General features: G+C 42.4%; 1 long non-coding RNA gene across 2 annotated transcripts; it reads right to left on the minus strand.

Annotated features, from left to right (window-relative positions):
* Positions 1-3200: 3200 nt before the first annotated feature.
* Positions 3201-7741, minus strand: LOC140593270 (uncharacterized). 2 transcript variants are annotated; one of them, XR_011993526.1, is made up of 2 exons: positions 5315-7741; positions 3201-4633 (listed from the first exon to the last, which is right to left on the minus strand). It is a non-coding gene; the product is annotated as an uncharacterized lncRNA (long non-coding RNA). The 2 variants fall into 2 exon arrangements; XR_011993525.1 differs by having other exon boundaries at positions 3201-4667.
* Between the last annotated feature and the right edge of the window lie 13004 nt (positions 7742-20745).

Raw genomic sequence — 20745 nt, forward strand, 5'->3', positions numbered from 1 at the left:
GCATCTGCTGACACCAGTTTCTCTTTTTGCACTGTACTGCACTAACACAGCTGGGGAGCTGAGTTCCTTCTTTACTTCCCCTAAAGCATCCTCTTTTGCTCTATGTCCATTGTCCAGGTATTGTCATTTTCCAATAGGTCCCTCAAAGGCTTTGTGTGATTGGGCAGGCAGGGAGAAAACTTGCCAACATAGTTCACTATCCCTGTGGAAGGAAAAATGATCTATTCAACCTTTCTAATTATCCTAACACCCCCTTGGTAGAACTACGAATCAGACTCCAAACCTTGCAGATGGTGAGCAAAGTTTTCTCATTTGTTCTGCAATCCAGCACAGCGTTCTGGCTACACAAAAATCAATGTTAATATACTCTAACTCCAAATCCTCTACAAGGACTTCTAAGTCCTGATTGGTCATAGAATACCAAGCTTTAAACACACAACAAACATAATTAACAAACATATAACCTTTCACCTAGCACCCGCCCAGTACTCAAAATATGGTATTTTCCCAATGGGCTTCTACTATCAAGCTTATATAGTGTGGGTGCATGATAAATCGTGCTTATACACTTATAGTAAACTGTACCATATAACACTGCAACTCCATTCTAGTTCTACAACATTCTGTACACTGCCCTGGGCCTAACCATTTGCAGCAGTTTCGAATCCCTTCATGTAGGTGCCCCCCCCCCCCCAGGAGTTTCCTGCTGCCTGACTCTCCAAGGTCTTTTGGCTTGTGAAACTGACTATGTGCAGGCTGCTGCAAGGCAAGGACATGCAGTACCAGTTCTAAAACATCTTCATGCCTAAGGCCTAAGACATAACAACCGTCCCACAATGCTTCCCCCCCCCCCCCGGCCTACCATTGCTTTTAATGAAGTGTCTCACTCCTTCAGTACTCTGAAGTTGATAATGGCTTTAATTTTATCTGGGTTTGCCTCAGTCCCTTCATCACTTATTTTATGTCCCAGGAAGTTCACATAATTCACCCCAAACTCATGTTTTTCATTTAGAGTGAATCCAGCATTATCAAACTTCTGGTGAACTTCGCATTGTCTATCGTCATGATCCAGCTGGTCTTTGCCAAACACCATAATGTCATCACCATGACCCAGTGTTCCTGGTGTCCCTGAAACAATCTGAAATATTCTCAGCTGGAAGTGCTCAGGTGCTGAGGAGATCCCAAAAGGCAATTTTTTAAAACTACCTGTCGAAAGGTGTAATATCTGCCAAAACCCCGGTGCCATATGGAAAAGAGAATTTGTGGCAAATAAGATGCAGCAGGCAGTTAATGCAGTGGGAAATGGGCCCTTCAATGCGGTTTTAGGATTTCACTGGATAAAACTAAGACCCCTTTTTTTCCAGAAAGGAAATAGCTACGAATCAGAAGATTTAATTGTCTGAAACTGAACTAGAAAAGGTTGAATATTATAAATATTTGGGTATATGGTTTGATAAAAGACTAACATAGTCAATGGATGTACAAAAAATGATTGACAAATGTAAGAAAGTGTTAAATGTAATGAGGTGTTTATGTGGAGTGGAATGGGGAGGGAGTGGGACGCCTTAAATACGATCTACACGGGACTGATTAGGTCTGTACTCGATTATGGAAGCATAGTGTATGGATCTGTGACTAAAACATTACTTAATAAGCTGGATGTGAACCAAAATCAAGCGCTAAGGCTCTGTTGTGGCAGCCATCCAGGTGGAGATGGAGGAGATGCCCCTCCACCTTAGGAGAGGTCAACTGGGCCTGGTGTATTGGGCAAATCTGAGGGGTCACAGTGAAAGTGCAATGTCAAGAGTGAGAGAAGGGTTTAGTGAGAAGTTATGGTTGGATGATTAAATGAAACGTGAAGGAAATGAAATTGAATTCATTTAAAATAAGTCTCACTGTAGTCTTTCCAACAAAACCATCATGGATTCTTAAAGAATTGTCTGTTGACTTGAGGCTATTGGAAGAGAAGAGGGCAGGTGTTGTGGATAGATAGAGGGTGGAGAGCTGTGATATGTGGTGGAAAAATACAGAGAAGATGTAACTCTGTATACAGATGCATCTAAGAAGAATGATAAGAGAGTGGTAGTTGCCTATGTAATTCCATGGCTAAAATTAGTAACCGCTACAAGATTTGACATGACTGAGGTGTGTACACAGCAGAATTGGTCACAATATGTTTGGCTCTGCTTTGGGTGGAAGGCAATAAGCGTAAGATTCCAGTAATTGCTTCTGATTCCAGTTCAGCATTAAAAGGTGTCATTCAGAATCCAGACAGCATATTATATTTGAAATAGTACAGCTAGCAGACAGTCTTCTACAATCAGGAGCTTATTTAACTTTTGTTTGGGTGCCAGCCCATATAGGAGTTGAGGGGAATGAAATGGCAGATACATCTGCCAAGACAACAGCAGGAAGATCCACTGTTAAAATGCCCATTTCTACTTTTAGGGCAATAACAAAAAAATGGACAACAACTGGAAGCCCCCTGGAAGAGGACCCAAGATTGTTTTTCCCCACTTAAAGTGAGGAGGATTGTAAGAGAGGCAAAAAATCCCCAAGGATGACTGTTGGTGAATTACAGGATCAAGTAAAATCTTAAGGTTACCACATCTCTAAAAAACTATCAGACGCTAACAGATTTGTGCTAACAGATTATTTGGAAGGTGTGTCAGGAAAAAACTTTTTTTTGTCCTTCACAACAGTCAGACGACACATCAGGACAACATGCACCAGGTGGCAAGATAGTTTATGTGGTACATATAGATAACTGGTCCTTCCAAAACCAGACAAGGCTTATGTTTAGTTATAGCTTAAAAACCTTCAAATTACAGGCTAAATTAAATGTTTTACAGGGTATTTAACTAAAATTGAGTTATCCTTTTTTTTTAACAAAAATATTTAGTGATTTAACAACTTATTTTTACACAGATAATCATTCAACCTTGAAAAATTTTATTAAACTTACTTAATGTGTTAGAAAACTTACAAAACCTGTTGAAGTATGGTATAAATTTGTGTTCCTATCAGTTAAAGTTACTGTATTCTAACAGTTTTTAATCATCTTTTCTGAAAATATTTTTCACCGTTAACAGCTTTTGTCTGACACGCCTGCTGCCAGACTTTTGACTTATTTTACAGATTTTTTTTACACTGTGATAACACAGAGAGTTACCTAGAATACAAAAGTCTGGACCTCTCAGTTTGGTGAGTAAAGAAAATCTCTTTTATTCCAGCAATTCCAACAAACGCTCCCGTCACACTCTGGCGCTCGGTACCAAGTACCCCGAACACACAGAGCAACCAGTTGGTAAAGCATAACTCCCAATTCCCTATAAGGACTTCTAAGCCCTGATTGGTCACAAAACACCAACAAATGGAGCTCAAACGTACAGCAGTATTCAAAACAATCTCTTCTTGCCTAAGGCCTAAGACATAACAGACCCAATATGCCTCCCCTCCCGGGCCTACCAATGTCCAATTGTTCTTCTACACTCCCCGCTTTTGAACACGCGAGATCCGCGCTGTTCACAAATAATCAGAGTCCACGGTGTAGTAGTCCTCCGGACGAAAGCGCAACGGGTAGAAGCGGGCCGGTGGCGGTTGGATGGAACACGAGTCACCAGCGGTGTTGGTGTTGCTGGTGACATTGATGACGACCGGGGGCTGAGGCCCGTAGAGCCAGGCAGGAATGGGAGGATCATCCACGTATGGAAAAGAGGGAGCCCGCAGGAACATACAGTAAGAGGTTTTGCCTGAAAAGACAGAACTAGCAATATGATTAGTAGCAACACTACAAGCAAAAGCAATATACTAAAAACTAATGGTTTAATCACCCCGGAATCAGTGAGGAGAACCAATTGTCCCAGATGTACTCAAACAGGCCATGCTCTTCATGTATCTCAGACAGCTGTTTGTGCACTGCGTCCTCTAGATCCTGCACAGCCTGAGAGGAATCAGGGATGTACGTGCAACATTCTTTCCCCACTATAGCACAAACACCACCTTTCTCAGCTAATAGGAGATCCAATGCCTCACGGTTTTGCAGAGCTACCTGCTTCACTGTGGATAATTCACCTTTAACGGCCTTTACAGTGTCAAGTGTCTGACTGGTCACTTTTTCAACTGCAGTCTGCAGGGCAGCCACCTCTGTCTGAAGGTCTGCTACACTAAGGGATGGAATAAACCCCAAACCATTGCTCAGTTCGACTAAGAGACCGTCTGCTCCGTGAATAGGCACGCAGTCAGCAGAGCAGCCATGACGGACAAAGAGCCGGGGCATGTTTGATTTAGGACTGCCATATCATGATTGGTGTATGGAATCCCGTAGATTCCACACAATTGTGACCCTCTCGGGGGCCAGTCTCGAAGGAACCACCAGGGTCGGACACGCGTCTGCAGTGGACCCGATGGACCCAAGCGTCGATTCCCTCCACTTTCACTGCGTGAGGGGTCACCATCAGGACCTGGTGTGGTCCCCTCCATCTCGACGTGGTCCATCTCTTCCCTCTCAAGTCACGAACTAACACCCAGTTCCCAGGTTCGAGCGGTGTCACAGCTTGTAACGGCTTACCGTCCGCATTCCTCCAATTGGCACGAACCTGGTCCCAGGCTGCACCTGTCGCTCACCGCAGACCTGTCAGATAAGTCAGCAAATCCCCATCCACGGTCTCCAGTGTAACATATCGTGAGGGAGACAAAACACGCATCGGCCTTCCTGCATCGACCCAGGGCAGGCCCGTCGTCTCTGAAATTTTGGCCAATTTTGGAAATTTTGTTTGATTTGCCCTCTCCACCATCCCTCTAACCTGAGTTCCCCACAGCATGTTTTGGGACTGTGGGGGGGAACCCCATGATGACACGGGGAGAATATGCAAACTGCACACATGGAACCCTGGCAGAAACTCAAACACAGGTCCCAGAGATGTGAGGCGACAGTGCTAAGCACTGCAGCACCGTGCCACCCGCCTCTGGGAACATACTGAGGTTAACTGGAGTTACCAAGTTGACCATAGGTGTGAATGGTGCACACAGGTACGCACATACACAGGCAGGCACTCATGCACACAGGCACGCACGTACGCAGGCATACAGGCATGCATGCACACAGAGACACACAGGCATCATCGGCGATCACTCGGAATCGAGTAGGATGGTCCACCTGGGGGGTCCTTATTGTGGATCTTCAGATGGCTGAAGAGGCCAATTATCGAACCACAAACCTTATCCCAACAGGTGGACGCCTGTGCGTGGCTTCTTTTAATGTGGGGAGACTGGGGCATAAACAGCCACCACACGGTCCTTGACAGAGACAAACCTATTATCAACGGCATGGACTCCAAGACAGCTGAAGGTCCATCTCTGCTGCAGCCTTCTTCCACCTTCACAGCCGTTGTTGTGATCCACCTGCATGCCTGGACACAATCCTCCGCCTGCTCCGCTCGAGGTCTTTCTTGAGTCGCGCTTTGTCTGGCACCTCCCCCTCAACCTTACCGCCAAGGGTGACCCTACCAGGAGCGTGGCTCCAGACGGTATCGCTCTGGGATCTTTGGCACACGCAAGCCTCCCCACCACGACAAGGTGGCGACTCTCCGGAGAAGACACACACAGGCACACAGACAGGTACACCGACAGGCACGCATGCACGCGCACAGGCACGCATACAGGCACATACACAGTCAGGGACGCATGCACACAGACAGGCAGGCACACAAGCAGGCACGCACGCAGACACACACAGGCACGCACACACATGCATGCACGGACACACACACAGGCACGCACGCAGACACATACTGGCACGCACGCAGACACATACTGGCACGCACGCAGACACATACTGGCACGCACGCAAGCACAATTGCACGCAGGCAGGCACGCACACACACAGGTACGGACACACGCATGTACATAGGCATGCACACAAGAACACTGGCACGCGCACACACACAGGCCCACACACACGCACAGGCATGCACGCAGACAGGGATGCACGCACGCAAGCACACAGGCATGCATAGTTACACTTGCACACAGACACACACACAGGCATACATACAGGCAGGTACGCAGACACACACAGGCACGCATGCAGACACATACTTGCACGCATGCAGACACATACAGGCATGCACGCACACACAATTGCACGCAGGCAGGCACGCACACAGACAGGTACAGACACACGCATGTACATAGGCATGCACAAGACCACAGGCAAACGCACACACACAGGCCCACACACACGCACAGGCATGCACGCAGACAGGGACACACGCACGCAGACAGGGATGCACGCACGCAAGCACACAGGCATGCACAGTTACACTTGCACACAGACACACACACAGCCATACATACAGGCAGGTACGCACACACACCAGCATGCACGGACGCACACACAGGCACGCACGCAGACACACACAGGCACGCACGCAGACACACACAGGCACGCACGCAGACACACACAGGCACGCATGCAGACACATACTTGCACGCATGCAGACACATACAGGCATGAACGCACACACAATTGCACGCAGGCAGGCACGCACACAGACAGGTACAGACACACGCATGTACATAGCCATGCAAAGACCACAGGCAAACGCACACACACAGGCCCACAGACACACACAGGCCCACACACACGCACAGGCACGCACGCAGAAAGGGATGCACGCAGAAAGGGATGCACGCACGCAAGCACACAGGCATGCACAGTTACACTTGCACACACACACACAGGCATACATACAGGCAGGTACGCACACAAAAACTCTGGTTCTAAGCTAGGTATCCTTAACCCAGGACTTCCAAACATAAGCAAAACAGTTACATTACTATTAGTTAGCATTATTATTAGTAAGATTCCCTTTACATTGCATAATAGATAAGAAATAAATGGATGTAGAGAAGAAACATGTTTACAATTTAAAGTATTTTAGAGATGCTATAAGTATGCATGTGAATGGTTCAATGGGGCAAATTCAAATAAGAGGCTGAGAAGGATGTTCAGCTTCAGCCACCGGCTCTCGTGGTTGGCAGTGGGCTCTAATTTTGCCGGTTCTTTCCTTTCTTCTGTTTCCCATGCCCTGTTTGCAGGGGCACCTTCACCGCATTGCCAATTGATGTGGACACCTTCACACTGCCTGCTTCTGGATCATTTACGTTGAGGTGTTCCACTGATAATTTATCCACTTTAGTTTCAGCAATGTCCCAATTAACAGCATTCAGCTGGAATTCACTGTCTACAACTTCTACTGTATCTCTACATCCATAATTTCCAATTCAACTGCTGAATCAAAACCCCTCTCTGCAGTCTCCTCTAATATCACTTCTCCAATCTGTACTTCTACTATTTCAAAATTAACATTACTTTGATCTAAATATTCAAGATCAAACTGGTAGAGGTCTACCAGTACAGCTCCTACTGTACCTTCAGCCTGTCTTGGTGGTCGTCTGCAGGCTTTATGGAGATTGTCCTTTTATTTAGCACAAAGGCCTCCAACCCATGTGCATCTAACCTCTTATCCCTCCCAGGCTGGTTGGTGGGTGCAGTTACTGGGAAGCACTCTTCTCCATCGCCCCAGCAGATGATCTCCTCCCACTTGTCCCAGGCTGCCCAATACACATCATCCGTCCAGCTAACTGCCTTGGCAATTGGCTTTCGGGTGTGTGACACGATGGAACCGTCAGCCTGGTCAGAGGGTGATTCTGCTGGGGAGCACAGCTCTTCCTCTTCTCCCCAGTCAATCACCTCTCCCCACTTGTCCCAAGTCACCCAGTACTGGTCGTCGCTCCAGCTGACAACTTTAGCCATTCTTCTGATTCTGAATGAGGAAAAACAACATACAGGCAATGCAATGGAGCTGTCAGTCACTCCAGACACACAGAATACTGGTCTGCACAGACCCAATCAACAACCGCATTACTGCATAGGAAACTAGCTATCTTTCACATAAAATTTAAAAATAATCAAAACAGAAGCCTGGGACAATTTAAATTTTATTTAATAGCAATGTACCGATTTCAGTCACCAGACAAAGTTTACCCGTTTCGCTACACTGCCTTTATTTGTGTTTGTTGCAACACATCCGCCCTCTCCTGGTCTGGTGGAATATCACTGCTGTAGGCAGCACCGACCGCAACCATCCGCATCCGCAGCCCAACGCAACATGAAAGCGCGGGAAGGCGGACGCGGAAAAGGGACATATCAACTAGACTTTGCGGCACAGGAAACTAGCCGACTTGCACATAAAATTTAAATGTAATTAACACAGCAGCCCAGAACAATATTCACTTTATTTAATAGCAATATACTGATTTTACTCACAATCAAGCGCAAATTTACTCAAGCGCAGGAAAGCACACGCGGAAAAGTTTAATATCAACTAAAATATACTGATTTTACTTAGAAACATTTTAATATACATGCAAGCTTGACAGATACTAAAGTGTAAGATAATTAACATAATAAAATGGGAGCAGACATTTATCGTACCTCGCCATCTTGGTCCAGAAACGGAAGTGAAGCTGCGTGTTTCAAACTTGCAGCGTCCCACGTGCCGAGACGTCTAATGTAACCAAGCAACGCAGCGATAACATAATTAAATAATAACATAACAATAATTATAGTAGTTGTATATAATAATAATAAGAATGGAATTTTATAAGGTGAATCGTACAGCGATACCGATACATGTTGATATCGGTATGCTGAACAAGGTTATGCCAGACAAGCCTCCTACAATTCAAGAACCTGAAGTTAGATTAATTCACAATTTATCCGTTTACATTTTACCGTGACTGAGCACGATTGCCCCCCCAAACAGGAAGGTTTGCGCAGTCGCACAGCAGAAAGAAATTCCTGATTAATGCCCTTATTTTGTGACTTATTTGGAGTCGTTTTGACCACGACGATCGACACACATAGATTTATTAAGTATGCAGCGCAGTGATTTTAATTCATTCATGCTGCACGTATAAGAAGTTACTTCTATATTTTACTAATTATCTTTGAGTTGTAAATGTAAATCCCGCTGCATGGGATACCGATATAGAAAAGGGACTGTGGTACCGCGTTTTTGAAAGCTGTTCGGTATGTATTACATTTCTTAATTAGTACCGGTGTTCTGAGATTATATTATACCGATCAGAATAGCACACTCTGATTTCGAGTGCATGCCTAGAACAGAATTACAGGATGTTCTCCGCTAGCCCATAAATTCAACAGACTGTTTCCACGGAAAGTAAGCAATTATACTTTGCTGTTTTTACGTGCAGTTACAGTTATAACTGTATACGTACAAGTAGCATTTATGCTGTTTCTCGAATGTGAGCTAATACATAAACTAAACCCACCGCTGCAAAAACATTCTAGCTTTAATTCTGTCATGCATATTCTTTTATTTGTTTGCATTGTCCGGTTTTGTTCATAATTTGTAATATCCCGAATAAAGCCAATTTCAGATAACTAGATATGTTGATCTAATGCCTTTTCAGATTTTCAAATGACTTTGTTTTCAAAACAACATGGATATTGTGATTTAGGAGCGTATTTTCATTGTTAGTAGCTTAAAGTGCAAAAATAGCCCATCTTCCTATTACCTGCCTGATAGACACACTGTCCTATGACTGACTGACCACATTTAACTGGTCAGTATGAGCCTAGTTGGACCCGTTTATAGCACCCTCCACAATTATTGGCAGCCCTTGTAAAGATTTGTAAAAAGGGTTAGAAAATATCCACCTTTTGGTGAAGCAGCTTCATGTGACACTGAAAAAATGAGAAAATCATTAACATTAATTTATTCAAAGGAAAAATCCCTTCATCAAGAAATAATTATCTTTAACAAAACACATGTGCCACGATTATTGGCACCCCTGGAAATGATAGTGAACACAATGTAACTGAAGCATGTTTCCCCTTTAATTTGCACATCTTTGAGTTGAGTGGAGTGAAGAGGAACCTTCAAGCTGTAATCCATGACTTCCTGGTTAACAGGGATACGAACATGAGGTGACACAGAGCCCAAATTCCCTTAATCATCCATCAACATACAAACCAAATGTGGGAGATGTGTGTTGACCTTCATAAGTCAGGGATTGTGTATTAAAAAATAGCTACTTGCCTTAAAATGCCCATTTCTACTGTTATGGCAATAATAAAAAAGTGGACAACAACTGGAAGCCCCCTGGAAGAGGACCCAAGATTGTTTTTCCCCACTTACAGTGAGGAGGATTGTAAGAGAGGCAAAAAATCCCCAAGGATGACTGTTGGTGAATTACAAGATCAAGTAAAATCTTAAGGTTACCACGTCTCTAAAAAACTATCAGACGCCCCCCCCCCTTTGTGCTAACAGATTATTTGGAAGGTGTGCCAGGAAAAAGCTTTTTTTGTCCTTCACAACAGTCAGACGACACATCAGGACAACATGCATGATGCATATTTTTGGCACAAATGGAACCAGAATTTGGTGCTACGCCCCTGGCGACTGCTCACAGTTTTTCATTTTTCATTCCATCTACCAATTAACTGTGGAAAGGATTTTATTGTTGCTGTTTTTCTTGCGTTTCAAACTGCCTTTCCAAAGTGATGGGTGTGGGGTGCAGTGACATTCCAGACTGATGGGCCATTGACAGTATGCAAACTACTACAGGTGTGGGGACGCCTATTTCATCAATATTCATTGTGCAAGCTGAGCACTGAGTTTGAGAAAAAGAGTGTCACTCCAAAGTTCTAACACTTTAGTAGTCAAACCACATAAAATTTCAGAATGTCTCTTACACCTATGTGTAGCCAACCCCTGTGTCTATAAGCTTCAGAGCTGAAAAGTCTTGGCTAGAAATGTTTATAATGTGATTTTTTACAATTTCTCAGCATGTCTGAAATAGGTTTTTGAAAAGTATATGTTTAAAGTTAATTAAAAAAAAAACAGAATAATAACATTCTAAGTGGTCTCAGATTATTGATGCTGAGTTGTTGCTGAATAAAAGCACATGTAACGCTTTGGGATAAATGTTTTTTAGATAGGTGAAATATTTTAAAATGTCAAGGCATGTCAGACTACCCCGAAGGTGGCTGAGAGGCCTCAGACCCCAGAGGGTTAAAATCATAATAAAATCTCCACAATAATACTAGTAGTCACTCGTGTAATCTTTTGCTATAAACCAACCCGGCCCCCCATTAAAGCAGGAAAAAATTATGTGGCCCACACAGAAAAAAGTTTGGGGAACCCTGGTGTAGCGTCACCGAACAACGAAATAGGGAACTGCTTCCCCGCACGCAAATCCGCCGTTGATGACTGGCGGATTGTCGGTGAGATTTGATCGCGGAAACGTCATTCCAGGTTAGATTTAGAGTTTTTTTTGCATATACTGCAGAAAGCTTTCCATTCATTCACCATGACCGGCTTAAGGCAGTCTTTAAATGATGGGTTATCAAGCCAACTTTTAGAAAACTTACATTTCCCCATTTCACCGCCAAGTGCCTACTAGCTAATTTTAGAGGCTCTCCTAATATCAACACGTTAAATCACCCTGGCACAACTGAGGTAAAAGGCGGAGAAATGGTGTCAGCGTCACTCTGATAGGCTATTAATTCCGACTCAGGTCCTGTTAGCATGTATATTATATATTTTTTAATTAGATGAAGTTAAAACACGTAGACAAATGGGAAACTCATAATATATTGAGGTGGATGATGAAAAATTTACTACCAAGTCAAATTCCATTTACTACCTTTTAATACCTTTCAAGAGCCTTAATTTTGTCTGATTTAATTTACTACCGCGCGGACACCCTGTTCTTGGGAGTTTTTCCATGCCACTGTCTCCTATGGCTTACTCACTGGGGGCTTTGGGTGGGGATGCTGTAAAGCGCTTTGAGACGATGTCATGTTGTGATAATGTGCTATACAAAAATAAATTTGTTGTTGTCATACCAGTTGTGTGAGAGTTGGCGCGTGTTTAGCGTGTATCCCACAGTGTCAAGTAAATTGCTGGTTTCCCTGGCTGTGACGCTGCTAGTATTTAACTGACAGTGGCTGTTAAAAAGGATACTGTACCAACATTCATCTTACAAGAGCTGTCATATCATTTATTAATATGGCTCGACCTTTCTCCGCAATAGTTCTTACCCTCTTCATGTGGGTCTGCTGCATCGAAAACATTCTGCACCCTCAAGGGTTGTGGAGTTTGTTATATATATTATGTACCCCCCCAAAATATATTTTTTTTTTGTAATGTTTGCTGTGTAATTCAATAATTGTAATCCGATTGCATGTGGTTGTTTTTTAAGTGGTGGTTGCTGGTTAATTTACACTGCCCGTCCAAAAAAAAAGTCGCCATTTGAATTTATATCAGCAAATACTTAAGAGCCAATGACTGGATCATTATTACAGCTCAGCAACATTTTGCAGCAATAAAGTGAAGTCAGTTGAGTACCTGAATCTACTGAATGGCCAGGTTACACCTCCATCCCTCATCAATGGATTTTTTCTTCCCTGTTGGCATGGGCATATTCCAGGACAAGAAGGCCAAGATTCATTGGGTTCGAACTGTCAAAGAGTGGTTCAGGAAGCATGAGCAATCATTTTCATGCATGACTTGGTCACCTCAGAGTTATGACCTTAACCTCATTGAAGGTCTTTGGGATGTGCTGAAGGCGGCTTTATGGAGTGGTTCAACTCACTTGTCAACACAGGATCTTGGGGCGTTTTTCCACCGCACCAGGTACCGTACTTTCAGTACTTCCATAAAGTGCCGAAAGTTTGGTACTTCTTTCATGTCGGTTTTCCACTGGCGGAAAAAATGGTACCGGCGCCAAATGACATCATCAGTGACCGCCCCTGACTGACAGCCCAAAATTAAAACAGTTGAGGCTGGAAAATGCGGTTTATTGTTATGTCAGCTTCTATCAGTATAAGATTTAGTAAAATCCAAATCATGCTGCCATCAATTACGTTTATGTAGGTACACTTACTTTGGCTAAGTCGATCAAAGCAGTAAGAATTAGCTGACTGCTAATTCAGTCTTTTGAAAGCAAACAAATTATTTAATTATGTTTTTTGATTTTCAAGCGGCATCGTTCGGTGTTTCGCGTGTGCCCCATTTCGGGTGAGGGTAAAATGCGGAATCCGCCGGACGTAAACAAAAGAGAAATTCGAGGAGCTCAGCATTGCGGTGCAACTGCGCAGTCAGTACAATACGGTTGTCCGAAATCGTATTGTTCTTAATGTTAACATTAATTTCATTGTTAATTTGTTAAACATGTGAAAATGTTCTATATATTATCTGTTGAGCGTTCTCTGGTCGAGGATAATCTGCATTTTTCCCCTCTCTTGTCCCGTCAGACAGATGTGGATGTCCATGGCTACCAACGTCACTGTTCATGGATGCCTGTTCCTGACGAATAAAATAAATCATAATAAATCAATAAATAAATATGTCTTTCACCAAACATGTCAGTATTTTATTGTAATTCTGTATTTCTGTAGATCTCACATCCAAGCACTATTGAACTGTTTTGGTGTTATCTGATTAAATTTTCTCATATAAGTACAGCTATACTGTACAGCTTGAAAGCACTCCTGTGAAATATCTACGTAGAAACGTGGTTGCCACTCTACAAGCCATTTTATCAGAATTAATACACGAAATAAATAAAAGAAAAAGGATATTGCAATTAAAGCATCTGTTATATTGAAACATGGAAGTGGCACGTAGAAATCCTGCCCTGGGACATGTGATATACTGCCAGAAAGCTGGCAATTTGTACTATACGGAAATGCATGGAAGTTCCCAGGGCAGGATTTCTAAATGTGCATTTCGCCCTCTACACTGTAACCATGGGGAAGCTGGCATAAATAATCTTCAACTAAAAGTCCACAGAAGTGGCACATAGAAGTGAGGCCCCAGCACATGTGATATATTGCCAGGAAGGTCGGAATTTGTACTTTACGAAAATTCAAGATTGAAGATTCAAGATTCAAAAGGTTTATTCGTCACGTACACAGTTGTTCTTCATGTTCGTGTAGGTGGCCTTGAAAAAGGACTTTTTGTGTCTCAGTGATGGCTCAGTATCTGGTGGGCCACACTTTATTCTTCATCACCTGCCTGCACCGTGTCGGCATTGAGTGAACCAGTTTGATGAGGTGATCATGGCTGATAACATGATTCCAGGCTGCATTGAGTGACTCAATCAACTCATGTTTTGATTTTGGATGTCTCTTGGATATCTCCAAAGCCACCTTGTGCCACAAGTTCTCAATCGGATTCAGATCGGGAGATTGGGCAAGCCAGTCAATTGATCGATGTTGTTCTGACGCTTCCAGTTGATCACCTGTTTGGAGCAATGGCACGGTGCATTGTCATCTTGGAACAGGAACCAGCTTGTAAACAGCTTCTGCACTGACGGCACCATACACTTTTGCAGTACTGTGATGTACTTGGTCCCACTGACCATTCCGTCAACGATGTGCAGACATCCGACGCCACTGGCAGCCATGCAGCCCCAGACCATGACCTTCAAAGGATGCTTCACAATGAGGTTGAGGCACTCAAGCTTGAACTCCTCTCCAGGAAACCTCCTCACATAGGTGTCTGCCTGGCTACCAAACAGGCAGAAAGTGCTTTCATCACCGGAAAGCACCTTTTCACATGGACCTTTCACATGTCCAGCGTGAGTTCTTCCGTGTCCAGTCAACCCGGTTGCACCTTTTGACATCAGTCATCAGTGGCTTGTTGCGTGCCTTGCAACCCCACAGACCAAACTGCGGGCACCGGCGACAAAACTGTTGATGAGGTGACACTGACATGGCAGCTGTCTGACCACTCACGCAGTAGCGGAGGTGAGGTCAACTTGCGATTGCTCAATGGAATGCGTCAAAGTGCATGATCCTAGCATGATTGTCATGCTTGTGGATGACCAGACCGAGGCGTGTCTGCCACCAAACTCACTTTCTTCTTTTGTAGAATCTTTACAAGTGCTCTGTGACTGCAGCCGACTTTGTTAGTAATCTGGCAGCATTAAAATCCATGAAAATTTGTTGTTCCAAGGAATATTTCTTAAATAATAGTTTATTTTCATTTGTAATTCTTCATTCTGCCAATGCATATTTATTTGTTTAATAAATTGTGTTGTTCACAAAACTACAAAAAGTAATGTGAGAACATAGTAATTCACTACATTCACTACTGTTCATGGCTTAAGGGCCATTTGTTAGACTGCACAACACAATTGTGAAAGAAGGTGAGAGCTCCCCTAGTGGCTATGGGAGTGTATTTCCATAGAGCAGATATTATGTATGGCAGCCTCATTGCTTTTAGAGCACAAGGTGGGATAGAAGGACAAATCAAATCAATTTGCTCATTTAATATTTAAATTTTTTTTAGGCTTGATTTTTGGAAGCCCAAATTTAGAAACCCACCGCAACTGAAAATGGAATGCCACAGATATAAGTCTCTTCCATATATTGTTAACCATTTGTTGGCCCAGAGTAATAGCTTTTAGGCTAGGGATCTGTGTCAGCAATTGGAATATTGCTGGCTTAAATCATGGTGAAAGGTTAAAACAAAGGCAGTACTCTGTCATGCTATGCAAATATATATCAGAGCTATTGGTCTTCAGGAGAGTGGGCAGGTCCAGGAGCTGCAGAGTGAAACAAACTTTATAATCTGTGTCAATGAGCACTGCCTTGCCTGAAATGCTTACCTGGAAATTAACTTAAACGTGTATTACATATTATAGGAGAAATACTTAAAAATGTATTAGATTGGCTGGCTGGCTCTTGAAAGTAGGAACTGTAAATAAACTGACCTTAATGAGTATTACAGTCAGGTACATTGCAATTCATTCCACTTGAAAAGTTACAACTTAAGCTAGTTCAGTGTAAGTGTATAGCTCAGTAGTCTAAGTATGTGGCCTTGTAATCCAGAGGTTGCTGGTTCAAATCCAGCTTCAACTAGATAAGTGCATGTTTATGGGCCCTTGAACCATGAAAAGTAATGAATTGCCATGTTCTCAAATTACTTTTTGTAGATTTCTGAACAACACCATTTATTAAACAAACAAATCCGCATTTGCAGAATGAAGAATTAAAAATGAAAATAAACTATTATTTAAGAAATATTCCTTGGAACAACAAATTTTCATGGATTTTCATGCTGCCAGATTACTAACAAAGTCGGCTGCAGTCACAGAGCACTTGTAAAGATTGTACATGAGAAGAAAGCGAGTTTGTTGGCAGACACACCTCAGTCTGGTCATCCACATGCATCAAAATCATGCTAGGATCATGCACTTCCTGTTCCAAGATGACAATGCACCGTGCCATTGCTCCAAACAGGTGATCAACTGGAAGCATCAGAACAACATCGATCAATTGAGTGGCTTGCCCAATCTCCCGATCTGAATCCGATTGAGAACTTGTGGCACAAGGTGGCTTTGGAGATATCCAAGAGACATCCAAAATCAAAACATGAGTTGATTGAGTCACTCATTGCAGCCTGGAATCATGTTATCAGCCATGATCACCTCATCAAACTGGTTCACTCAATGCCAACATGGTGCAGGCAGGTGATGAAGAACAAAGTGTGGCCCACCAGATACTGAGCCATCACTGAGACACAAAATGTCCTTTTTCAAGGCCACCTACAGGAACATGAAGAAAACTTGACGCATGTCTGTTCTACTATATAGTATTACTCATTTATTTTGCAACTTTGGCGAGAGAAATACATTACGCAAATTACTCAAAAAGACGACTGACATGGGAACTTTAACAAACAAACTCAGAAAAGTAAAGCCAAGCTAGAATAAAAACTTGATTTTTATTACTGTGTCCCCTGTAACACTGTTTTCAAATAAATGCATTGGCTCAACGAAGGGGTTAAAAATAAAAGGTCAAAAGTTGGAATAAATGCTAAATTAACAAGCGGTTGCAGACTTTTGCATGCCACTGTAGTGTGGCTGCGTTTTTATAGCGAAGACTCCTCTTCACAAGCTGTGCAATACCATTTAACATTTGTTATGTGTTTGAATTGGCTCTTGGTCATGCCAGTACAGACACGGTGTTGCCACCTCTGGCATCCATCACAGAGTATCTACAGTGGGATTAACAACATACAGTTTAGGACAAGTAGCCATATTTTCCCATCTATCAAATGACTACATTAATTTCCTCACCCAGTCACCATCTTCATTTTGAAACTGTCCACACCATTGGCAGGCCTCCTCAAGAGATAATGTAAGGAAATAAGCATGAACTTACTGGTGAGCAGGCATTCATCATTATACTTATCACCCAGTTTGCCAATCATGTTCACACACCCTTCTGACTGACTTTGCCTGAATGACTTGCCCTTTATTGTGCTGTTGTGGTTTTTTTCCATTGTAACACAATTCAGTCTTCAAATGACTTCACACACACTGTTTTTTGCATTATCTCAAATTAGTTGTACTCTTGGCATAGCAATCTGACTTTTCCAGCTCAGATTCTGTGAAAACATAGCTATAAGGCCCTTCTGTCAAAAGGGGCTGACAGACATTCGCTATAGTCATGTTAATATAATATAATATAATATAATATAAAATTCTTTAAAACCTGTTAAGTCTAAAACTGTAAGAGTAGGTGTACCTGTTTACAAGACAAAAAACAAAAGTTCTCTTACATAACTTTTGTAGTATTTGAAGGATTTTATACCCCATTTTAAGCACAACTGTACAATTGATTAACCCTGCCCATAACAGCCTTTTACCCCTAACTGTGCAGTATCTGTATAAACTGGACACATCTGGTTTGACCGCCCCAAGGAGCTTTGGTAAGTTAAAGTTTACCTTGCCTTATGTTTCTGTTACAGTTTTTCTGAATTGCTAAAAGACTAAACCTCATTCTTGGAACAAAATTTCCAATTGCCAAAACTCATTTATTGAATCTATCACTCTTCTGGTGAAACTTTAAACACAATTTGCAGATTTGAGCAAAACTCTAAACACATTCCCATTCATCAAAACACATTTTGCACTGTGGTGAACTTTGATGCAAAATAGAAAACACAGGCTGCAGAAGTTCAGTACAGCCACCATACAGTAGCCATCATTTAAACACAATGACTCAAAACTGTTCACACATGTTTCTAAACATGAGAAGAAGCCAAAGAGTGACTAGAACATACAATATGTGCTAGATGAGAGTGCAAGTGCCACTGGTGAGTTGAATTTTGACGTCAACGTACAGACGGGTCACACAGAGGATTCTTCCCGCATCACCCAGCAAGGTGTCCCTATTGCTCACTACCGACAGTTACTGTACTGTACTTATGACCAGAGACCCACACAACAATTACGTTTCAAACTACATTTTCAGACAACTTCACATTATATGTGATTGTAGAGCTAAATTATTCCCTATTAGTTATGAAAGATTATTAAATTTCTTACTTACACGGTGACTATACGCTTATTAGACTGCATTATCCACCATCGCTGATGTATTTACCCGGGACTAAGCTTCTAACTACAGCTCAAGAACTGTAGTTCAAACTACGCAACTTTACAACAGTGTTGCTCCACTATGGTCTTTGGAAACGCATCCCAGAACGGAAAGGTTAAAGAGGAGCTTTTTCCCCCAGGTCATAATGCTCCTAAATCAGGACAATACTCAATGCCTCTAAGTACTGCTTCACCCTGTCCAAATCATTGGCACATACCTCAGGCCTCTTGCACATTGCACAGCAAAATACCTCTTACCTATCACTTATGTATAGATTATGTACAGCTGAACATTTCATATATTTTTTATCATATTATTTTTCTTATTTTTTTCTATATTTTGTTACTCTCTTATCATGCACAGCTGCTCAGAGTGACCAGGGTTACATTCCACTACATGTTGTGTGTGTACAACTGTGTACATGACGAATAAACCTTTTGAATCTTCAATCTTAAATTTTTGTAAAGTACAAATTCTGACCTTCCTGGCAATATATCACATGTTCTGGGGCCTCATTTCTACATGCCACTTCTGTGGACTTTTAGATTATGTAGGGCAGCTTCCCTATTGTTACAGTGTATAGGACAAAATGGATAATTACAAATCCTGCCCCAAACACTTTTAAATGTTTTCGTAAAATACAAATTTAGCCTTTTCCACTACTACTGTATATGCCAAGCCTGGGGGACTTATTTCTACATGCTACTTCCATGTTTAAATGTAACAGATCTGCTTTGCAATGTTCTTTTTCTTTCTTGTATTAATTCTGATATAATGACTTGTACAGTGCCAACCAATGTGACGTTTCTATAATAGTGTAGATATTTCACATGAGTGTTTGCAAGGTGTACAGTAGCCTTACTTATATGAGAAAATGAAACCAGACAACACGAAGATATAGTTCGATAGTGTTTCGATATGAGATCTACAAAAATACTTAAGAATACACTTTATTGGTGAAAGAAACATTTTTATTTATTGATTTATTACGATTTATTTTACTCATCCAGAACAGGCACCCACAAACTGTGACGTTCATGGTAGCTGGACGTCCAAATGCAAATTATACGCGACTAGAGAACGCTCAACAAATTATATATTTTAAAAAAAAAAATTCAAAAAAACCAACAATTAAATAATTGTTAAACATTAACAACAATAAGGATTTCGGACAATCGTATTGTACTCTGTAATATGGATGACAAAATTGCACTGGCTGAACGCGCAGCTGCTGCGCCTTCCTGAGCTCCTCGAATACCCCTTTGTTTACGTCCAGCGTATACTCCACCCCTGCAGGCGACGGCAGATCGCGCTCCACGTCACGTCAGCTGCAGACACACCTCGAACGCACCCCGTGATTAGGTAACGTCGTATGGGTTTCTTTCTATGCCACGTGATCTGTCTACGCGGCGTGCGTCTTTTGCGACACGTCTGTTTATAAACACGGAATCCGCTGTTTGTAAACGGTCCGCATTTTACCCTCACCCCTCCATTTCTTCCAAGCGGCTTGGTATTACGGTGTTCCCGGCAATTCAGTTGCCCTATGTTTCTCCTGTCTATCAGGAAATAATGTTTCCCCTAATATTAAAGCAAAGAGGTATGTGAAATGTCTGAAAATCACTCAGGTACATTATTACATGTGAATACAGTAGATCGTCACACATAATATAGTCTTATAAGCAATACTATACCGTTTTCATCAAGAAATAGCTCTATCGAGCGAAATAAGTAATTTCATTTATTATCGGTAAAAACAAAAAACATAGAAAAGGCATGTGATGTTTTAAAATTAATATATGGCTTGTTTACCTCAAGAGCTTCGTAAAAAGACATGAAAACAACAGCGAAACCGTGTACAAATCAGCGCGCGACAGGGGAAACAGGGAAACTGAATTGCCCGGAACGGCAAAAACTTTTTTATGTCGAGTCGTGCCATCCAAATCCCACTGGATCTGTGGCCTGTACTACGAAGCGGGGTTACTGGCTTATCGGGGTAACTTGTTGGATTTAATGTAGTCTGGGCAAAATGTAAGTGAGCGAATATGAAGTCCATTTAAACTGTGGTACCTTAAATCCGACAAGTTACCCCGATAAGCCAGTAACCCCGCTTCGTAGTACATGCCACAGAACGGCAAAAACTTTTTTATGTCGAGTCGTGCCATCCAAATCCCACTGGATCTGTTCATACGACCATATGGCGATTAAAGCCTGTGTTTCCTCGTTTGTCCATCCTTCCATTTTACTTTTTTATATTT

This window comes from Paramormyrops kingsleyae, chromosome 10 (assembly GCF_048594095.1).
Source record: "Paramormyrops kingsleyae isolate MSU_618 chromosome 10, PKINGS_0.4, whole genome shotgun sequence".
In the NCBI taxonomy this organism is placed as follows: domain Eukaryota; kingdom Metazoa; phylum Chordata; class Actinopteri; order Osteoglossiformes; family Mormyridae; genus Paramormyrops; species Paramormyrops kingsleyae.